The sequence below is a fragment of the Hypomesus nipponensis genome, chromosome 10, assembly GCF_054491055.1.
Source record: "Hypomesus nipponensis isolate SF chromosome 10, ASM5449105v1, whole genome shotgun sequence".
Classification (NCBI taxonomy): domain Eukaryota; kingdom Metazoa; phylum Chordata; class Actinopteri; order Osmeriformes; family Osmeridae; genus Hypomesus; species Hypomesus nipponensis.
In genome coordinates this window covers 140,001-147,500 of record NC_140370.1, presented here as the reverse complement: position 1 = coordinate 147,500, position 7,500 = coordinate 140,001, and positions in this window count along the sequence as shown.

Genomic DNA, 7,500 nt, shown 5'->3' with positions numbered 1-7,500 from the left:
ATTTGAAATTTCGTTTCGCTCGCTGCGTCTCGCACGCGCGCGCACGACCCCGGGACCTTCTCGGGCTGTCGTCCCCCGGCCCGTGGCTATCCAACGAGCCCACCCTCGAGGCCGTGAGTGCCCGCAAAGTGGCACTAGCTCTGCACGGAGACCCTTTTCCCAGCTTCCAAAAGAGTGCATTGAAGGGGGGGAGTGGTGCTTTGAAAATTGACAGTAGCTCGCCCGAACGTGGGATTTGGACGGGGACGGTTTCAGAATTCAAGTTGGACTCGTGGGAGAACGTGGCCACGCCATATACCCCCCCAAAATAGCACCCCCATTTCGACAGCTCCATTTGAAATTTTCTTTTTCCTCCCGTTTCCCCCGTGCTCAATGCATTTCAACGGGGATCATTTTGTCACTTTAGTCAGAGCGAGAGGCACGCGCTCGAGTGCCACTTTTATTCATTTTGACCATTTCCGCGACGCGGGCTCCGTTTGAAATTTTGACTCGGCTCCCGTTTCCGTCCCGTAGCTCGGATCCGGCCCGGGACGACTTTGTTATTCGAGTTGGGGCTAGGCGCACGCGGGCACGTCGTCGTGTCTCGGCCTTTTTCGCACGCACGAGCCTGTAGCTCTGTTTGAAGTTTTGTTTCGCTTCCCATGTCGCGCACGCGCGCGTGCGCAACGGGGCGCACAGTTAGTCGTCGTGTCCCCGACGTTGGCTTTCCAACGAGCCTATTTTCGTCGAAATCCGTCGAACGGCACCGGAGTTACCCGTGTGTGTCACTTTTCCAGCCTCCGAGGCAGTCTCCCAGCTTCCAGCTTACAAACTTTCCATTGTCGCGGCCCCCAGTCCACCAGACAGCTACCGGCGTGATATTAGAAACCGACTTGTGAAAGACTTGCAAGTCAATGGAGGTTACACGGAGCCTCCATAGGGCCCTTCCTGAAGCCCAGTGCCACGCTTTGGTGACCACGCTCACGGGGATCTCCCCTTTCACTTGACTATCACGGATGTGCGCGAGCACACGGTTCTCACGAACCGAGCGGTCTTCCCTGGGCCGCTACCCGCGTTTGAGGCACCGCAGGCGGGTACCCCGGTGGGCGCGAGACCCCTGGAGGTCAAAAAAATATAATTTTTTTTCAAAGTCCCCGGTCGAGCTCTGGATCATGCCCCCCGGCCCTGGCACTTCCCGGGGGGGCCCCCACGCGCACGGCGGCCGGTGGGTGGCGCTCTTTTTTCGAAATTTTTTTTTCCCCAGTTTTGAAGCCCAGGCATGGTCCAGGCCCCCACCCCCGACCCGGGCGGCCCCGAGTGGCCGACAGGGGGCGCTTTTTTCGGGCAGATTTTTTTTTTCGCCGTTTGAAGCTCCGGACAGGGCCAGAACCACACCCCCCGTCTCAGGCACTTCCAGGGGGGAGCCCCGCGCACCGGACAACGGCCGGTGAGGGGCGCTTTCGCGGGCCCGTTTTGTTTTGACCGTTTCGAAGCCCCGGTCGGCGCCCAGGCGCCCGCGTGCCCTCGGGCACACCCAGACCATCGTGATCGATTGGCGTTCTCGACCCCCACGATCGGAGGGCCCCCACCCGTGATGGGTGGACGGTTCCTCCGGCTTGAGGGGGGGTCAGTCCCACGTCCCGGGCAGCCGAGCGCGGGGCCGCACGTCGCGCGCCCCATAGCTCCCGGGAGAAGTGTTCGGTGCGAGGCCGAGTTGACCCGTCTGTCCTAGGCGTCCTGCGATGGCGCTCCGGCGCGGGGAGTGGCGCGCCTGGCTCACACCCTGAGCGACGTTCACCCCGCTACGCGCCGGCGCCAGAGACACGATTTCGCGAAACCCTCTGTCGGCTACCGGTTGTCCCCCTCCGAACAGCCCGTCCTTGCTGACGGCGCCTCCTGGGTCCCGTCTCGGCCGTCTCTACCGCGGCCCCCCGCCCCGACTGCGCAGACCTCCGTCTCCGGACGGGGAGCTGTGGCGGGGGTGGGGGGGTTCGTCGGGAGGGTATGCCGTGGGGGTCTCGGGGGGCCGCACGTCGGGTGCTCCGCGCGGAGCCCTGGAAGAAAGGCTACCTGGTTGATCCTGCCAGTAGCATATGCTTGTCTCAAAGATTAAGCCATGCAAGTCTAAGTACACACGGCCGGTACAGTGAAACTGCGAATGGCTCATTAAATCAGTTATGGTTCCTTTGATCGCTCCAACGTTACTTGGATAACTGTGGCAATTCTAGAGCTAATACATGCCAACGAGCGCTGACCCTTGCGGGGATGCGTGCATTTATCAGACCCAAAACCCATGCGGGGACGGTGGGCCGGCCCTTCGGGGTCTCTGCCGGCTCCGGACGCTTTGGTGACTCTAGATAACCTCGAGCCGATCGCGCGCCCTCCGTGGCGGTGACGTCTCATTCGAATGTCTGCCCTATCAACTTTCGATGGTACTTTCTGTGCCTACCATGGTGACCACGGGTAACGGGGAATCAGGGTTCGATTCCGGAGAGGGAGCCTGAGAAACGGCTACCACATCCAAGGAAGGGAGAGGTTTGGTCCTGGATGGTCCTTACCGACTTGTATGGGCGTTATGGCTGCGTATATGTCTTCCAGTGGGGGTGAGCGGGCACCCAGGGAGGGCCAGTGCTAGTTCTAGTGGTGGCGCCTCCGGCTGGCATTTTGGTGGAGGCCCCTGGCGGGGTCGTCTGGGCGTGCTTCGGCCATCCCTTCTCTTTGCGCAGACTGGGCCTTACGGCAGCTGTTGCGGGGGGAGGGTATGCTGGGGTAGCCTGGGCGACTTCCGTCAGGGGCTTTTTGCTGGAATTTTGAACGATGAACTGGACTGCCCCCCATGGTTGTGGTGCATGGGTCTATGATGGGGGGGCATCCAGAGCGCCTTACAGTAAGTACATTGATGTGCTTACATGATGCCCGGTAATGTTTCCGGCATCAAGGGCCCCGTGCCAGTAGGGGAGCACGGTGGGACCGAGCGAGTCCCTTACGGTGGTGTGGAGTCTGGGACGGCTCCAGCCATCCCGCAGCCACGTCCCGCCCACGTGCCAATGGGGGAGCACGGTGAGGCCCAGCGAGACCCCCATGGTGAGTTGGAGTCGGGGGCGGCTCCGTTCATCCCTGAGCTACGCCCCGAGGGTCCCATGAAAGGTGTGAAGTTTCGGGATCCTCCTTCTGCATCAACCAACCGTCCGAGTAAGAAGGCTAGGGTGGGAGGACGGGGCCCCAGACCATCGGGGCCGGTAGGAGAGACCTTTGTGGTTACGAGCACGGGCCACTCGGGCATAGAACGTGCTCTACCCGGGGGAGGAGTGGTCGACACCTCTGGGGAATCCCTGGACCAATCGGACTTACAGGATTTGATGGACGTAGCGCACGCCAGCTCTGGGCGGTCTGTCTATCAGGATTGGTGCATGGACTGGGAGGACGCATTTGGAACATGCGTGGACAGACCGTTCCAGCCAGAGGAGTGGGACTTCACCGAGGGAATGGTGCTGTCCTGCGAGTCTGGATCGCCCTCTGAAGGATGCCCAGGCGTGGAGCATCCTGGAGACGAGGGTGGTTTCGAACGATACAGGGGCCTAGACCTCGACCTCCAGCCTTCTGACCCCTCCTCGGATGAGGAGTGTGCGGCAGGAGTGCCTCAGCACTCGAGCTGTCCGTCCCGCCCTGCCCCTACAGGGAGTTCCCCGGACGCGACGCCGGTGCGACCTCTTCTTGCTGTCCCTGCTAAGGGCCCTAACACGGGGGGCCCTAGCTCGTCCTTAGCCATTGTGGCTCCTTGGCGTGTCTGCCTTCCCCTCTCTGACCCGTGCTGCGGTCTGTGTGGAGCGCGTACTGGGACTGTCACTGGTCTGGCCGATCACTTTCGGATCCAGCACCATACGGTTCCAGTGGCATATGAATGTTCCGTGTGCGGGCGAACCAATGCCAACCACCACTCAATTTCCTGCCATGTCCCGAAGTGCCAGGGGGAAATTGCGGCCCCATCCGGTGGCGGGGGAGGGTTCCTGTGTGGATCCTGCCCGCGGTCCTTCACGACCGACAGAGGTTTGTCCCAGCATAGGAAGAGCGCCCACTATGATCTTTATCGCCGGGAAGGCCTGGAGAGGGAGCGCGCCCGGCGTGGGAGTGCCGTTGGCTCGTGGACCAAGGAGGAACTCGGCCGCTTGCGGGTTCTCTCCTCAAAGTTTGGACACCTTCCCCAGGCGGACAGGGATATCGCGCGTAAGTTATCCACCGGGAAGACAGTGAACGAGGTGAGGCTGATGAGACGGCAGCTGGAGGCGGAAAGTACTGGCGGGGCTAACGAGGCCCCGGACTGGAGCGATCTGGTCCGGGAGTTGTCCAACGCGAGTGACCCCTCGCCCTCCCGACAAGGAGTCAGAGCTAAGCTCCTTGAAACTGTTGCGCGTCGGGAGGCCGAGTGCGAGGAGGTTCAGGTTGGCCCCGCGTCCTTGCAATGGAGGGGTGCAGTCCCAAGTCCTGCTTGGGTATCGTCGTCGGCACTTGAGCTCCTGAGGGAGTTGGGAAAGGGGGCTGGGGGTTCGGGTTTGGGCCCGGCTCGCGGCGTTGTACGCAAGCCTGCAGCCTCTTCTGATGGGAGACGGGGCGCGAGTCGACGGGAGTATCGGCTGCATCAACTGATGTACGCTGGCGCTCGCCGGAAGCTGGCGGTCAGGATCCTTGATGGGGAGGTGGAGGGTGTCTGCCCCGTCCCCCTTGCTGAAGTCACTTCGGTGATGGAGGCGAGGTGGGGTGGGGCGGAGCCCTTCAGCGGGCTTGGTCAGTTTGACATCTGTGGGTTGGTCTCGAATCAGTTCTTCTGGTCCCCGATCTCGGCTTCTGAGGTGAGTGATAACCTCCAGCGCATGAAAAACAGCTCCGCGCCCGGTCCCGACGGGGTAACCAAGCAGGACTTGGTGAAGTGGGACCGGGAGGGATGCCGGCTGGCACGGCTTTTCACTGCATGGTTCATCTCGGGAGTTCTACCGGAGGCCTTCAAGATAAACACTTCGACCCTGATTCCGAAGTCCACTGATCCGGCCGACCTGCTCTTGGTATCGAACTGGCGTCCCATCACGGTCGGTTCAGTAGTGCTCAGGTTATTCTCGCGGATCATGACTTTGAGGTTGGCCGCCGCCTGCCCGCTGTCACCGCGCCAGAAGGGGTTCACATGCTCCTCTGGCTGCTCCGAGAACCTCATGATAATAGATGGGATCATGAGGCGGAGTAGGGAAGGCTTGGCAACGTTGGCTTTGGTCTCTGTCGACTTCGCGAAGGCTTTCGACACCGTGACTCATGAGCACATTCTCGGGGCTCTTAAGCGGAGGGAACTAGATGAACATGTACTGGGTCTCATTCGGGACTCATACGTGGGATGCGTGACCAGAGTCAAGGTCGGGGCAGAGCTGTCCCGACCGATTGACATGAAGGTGGGGGTCAAGCAGGGTGACCCCATGTCCCCCCTTCTCTTCAACGTGGCGCTGGACCCGTTAATCCAGACATTGGAACGTCGAGGCGAGGGCTTCGCATGGGGAGACCAATCGGTAACGACACTAGCTTTTGCCGATGATCTGGTGATGGTGAGCAGTTCGTGGGTGGGCATGTCGAGGAACATCGCTATCCTGGAGTCATTTTGCCAGCTGACGGGTATGCGCGTGCAGCCCAAGAAGTGCTTTGGCTTCTTTCTCTCGAAGGGGGTACGCTCGATCGTTGTGAACGACTGCAGCCCCTGGCGGGTGTGCGGAGAGCCTCTGCGCCTGACGGGACCCGAGGTGATGGAGAAATACCTCGGGATGGGACTGAGGCCGGGCAGGGTGATTGGACTACTGGGACCGGAGGAACGGATGGTTGCATGGGTCCGTGACATCGGGCGCGCGGCGCTGAAGCCTTCTCAGAAGGTTGAGATGCTCTGCCGGTTTGCTATCCCGCGGTTGTTTTACCAGCTGGACCACGGTCTTGCGAAGGTCGCCCTCCTGGAAAGGGTGGATCTGCTGATCCGGAAGGCAGTCAAGGAGTGGTTACACCTACACCCATCGACAACTGATGGGCTTATATATAGTAGGAATCGAGACGGTGGCCTCGGCGTAATGAAGCTCTCTCGCCTGATACCCGGTGTCCAAGCCCGGCGGGTCTTTCGGTTAAGCCGGTCTGAGGACCCTCTGACCCGATTGGCTACACTGTCGGTGTTTACCCAAGAAAAATTCGAACGCCTATGGCTGAGTGCCGGCGGCCGTGGGGATGAGGTACCGGCCTTGGTGGATCCCTCCGCTGGGGCAGGGGCTCTCCCTGGGGGGCCTGGCCCAGTCGCGACGCAGAGATGTCCGGTCCCGTGTGACTGGCAGCGGGAATCGTTTCTCGCCTGGTGCGGGTTAACTACCCAGGGGGCGGGCACGCTGTGCTTTGGCGGCGACAGGATCAGCAACTGCTGGATTGGTAGGCCCACGACAATGGGTCTGACTGAGGGTCAGTATGTTGCGGCCCTGCAGCTCCGGGCCAATGTGTATCCGACCTCAGAGGCACTGACACGGGGCAGGGGGCTTCCGCCTCCTCCCTGCCGAGGATGCCAGGGCGAGGCCGAGACCTGTTCGCATATCCTGGGGCAGTGCCCTGCTGTGCAGTCTAGTCGGATCAGCAGGCACAATAAGATTTGCGATCTCTTAGCAGGAGAAGCCGCCGGGGCAGGATGGGACGTCGTAAAGGAGATGCGCGTGCTCTCCCGGGAAGGGGTCTTGAGGATACCCGACCTGGTCTTCGTCCAAGGGGATGTGGCTCTGGTGGTGGATGTCACCGTACGTTTCGAGTTTGCCCCCGACACGCTGGAGGCCGCCCGGTCCCAGAAGGTTGCGTACTACCGGCCTTGCGCACCTGATATAGTGAGAAAACTCGATGGAGTGACGAAGCTGCTTTTCTTCGGCTTCCCTGTGGGGGCCAGAGGGAAGTGGCCTAGTTGCAATGATGACGTACTCAGGCGTCTGGGTGTCTCGAAACCAGGGATGAAGCGATTCGCTAAGTTGGTGGCTAGGCGTACTCTCGCCTATTCGTTAGAGATCCTCCGCGATTTCTACAGACCGATCAATGATGGCCCGCCCAGGCCGGATGCGGACGTGTAGTTTCCTGACGGTCGGTTGTAGTCTTGTCTCTGAGGTCCTTCGGGACGGAAACCGAGCTGACCAGGGCGCGGGTCGGCAGGGAAGTTTGTGCGCCGGGGTTCGGTTGGACCCCCCCCCACCCCTACCCTAACCCCAACCCTTCTCCCCAGCCCTAACCCCAACCCCCCCCCTTCTGCCCTGTTCCCAACCCTGTTGTAACCCCTCCCAGACCCTTAACCCTAACCTCAACCCTAACCCTATAGGCCTAACCCCAACCCCTAACCCTAACCCCAACCAATCCCTGAAGTTCGTGTTTCGGTTGTTTCTCCCCAGAAAAAAAAAAAAAAAAAAAAAAAAAAAAAAAAAAAAAAAAAAAAAAAAAAAAAAAAAAAAAAAAAAATATATACTTCTATGTCAGTACTTAGGCCCC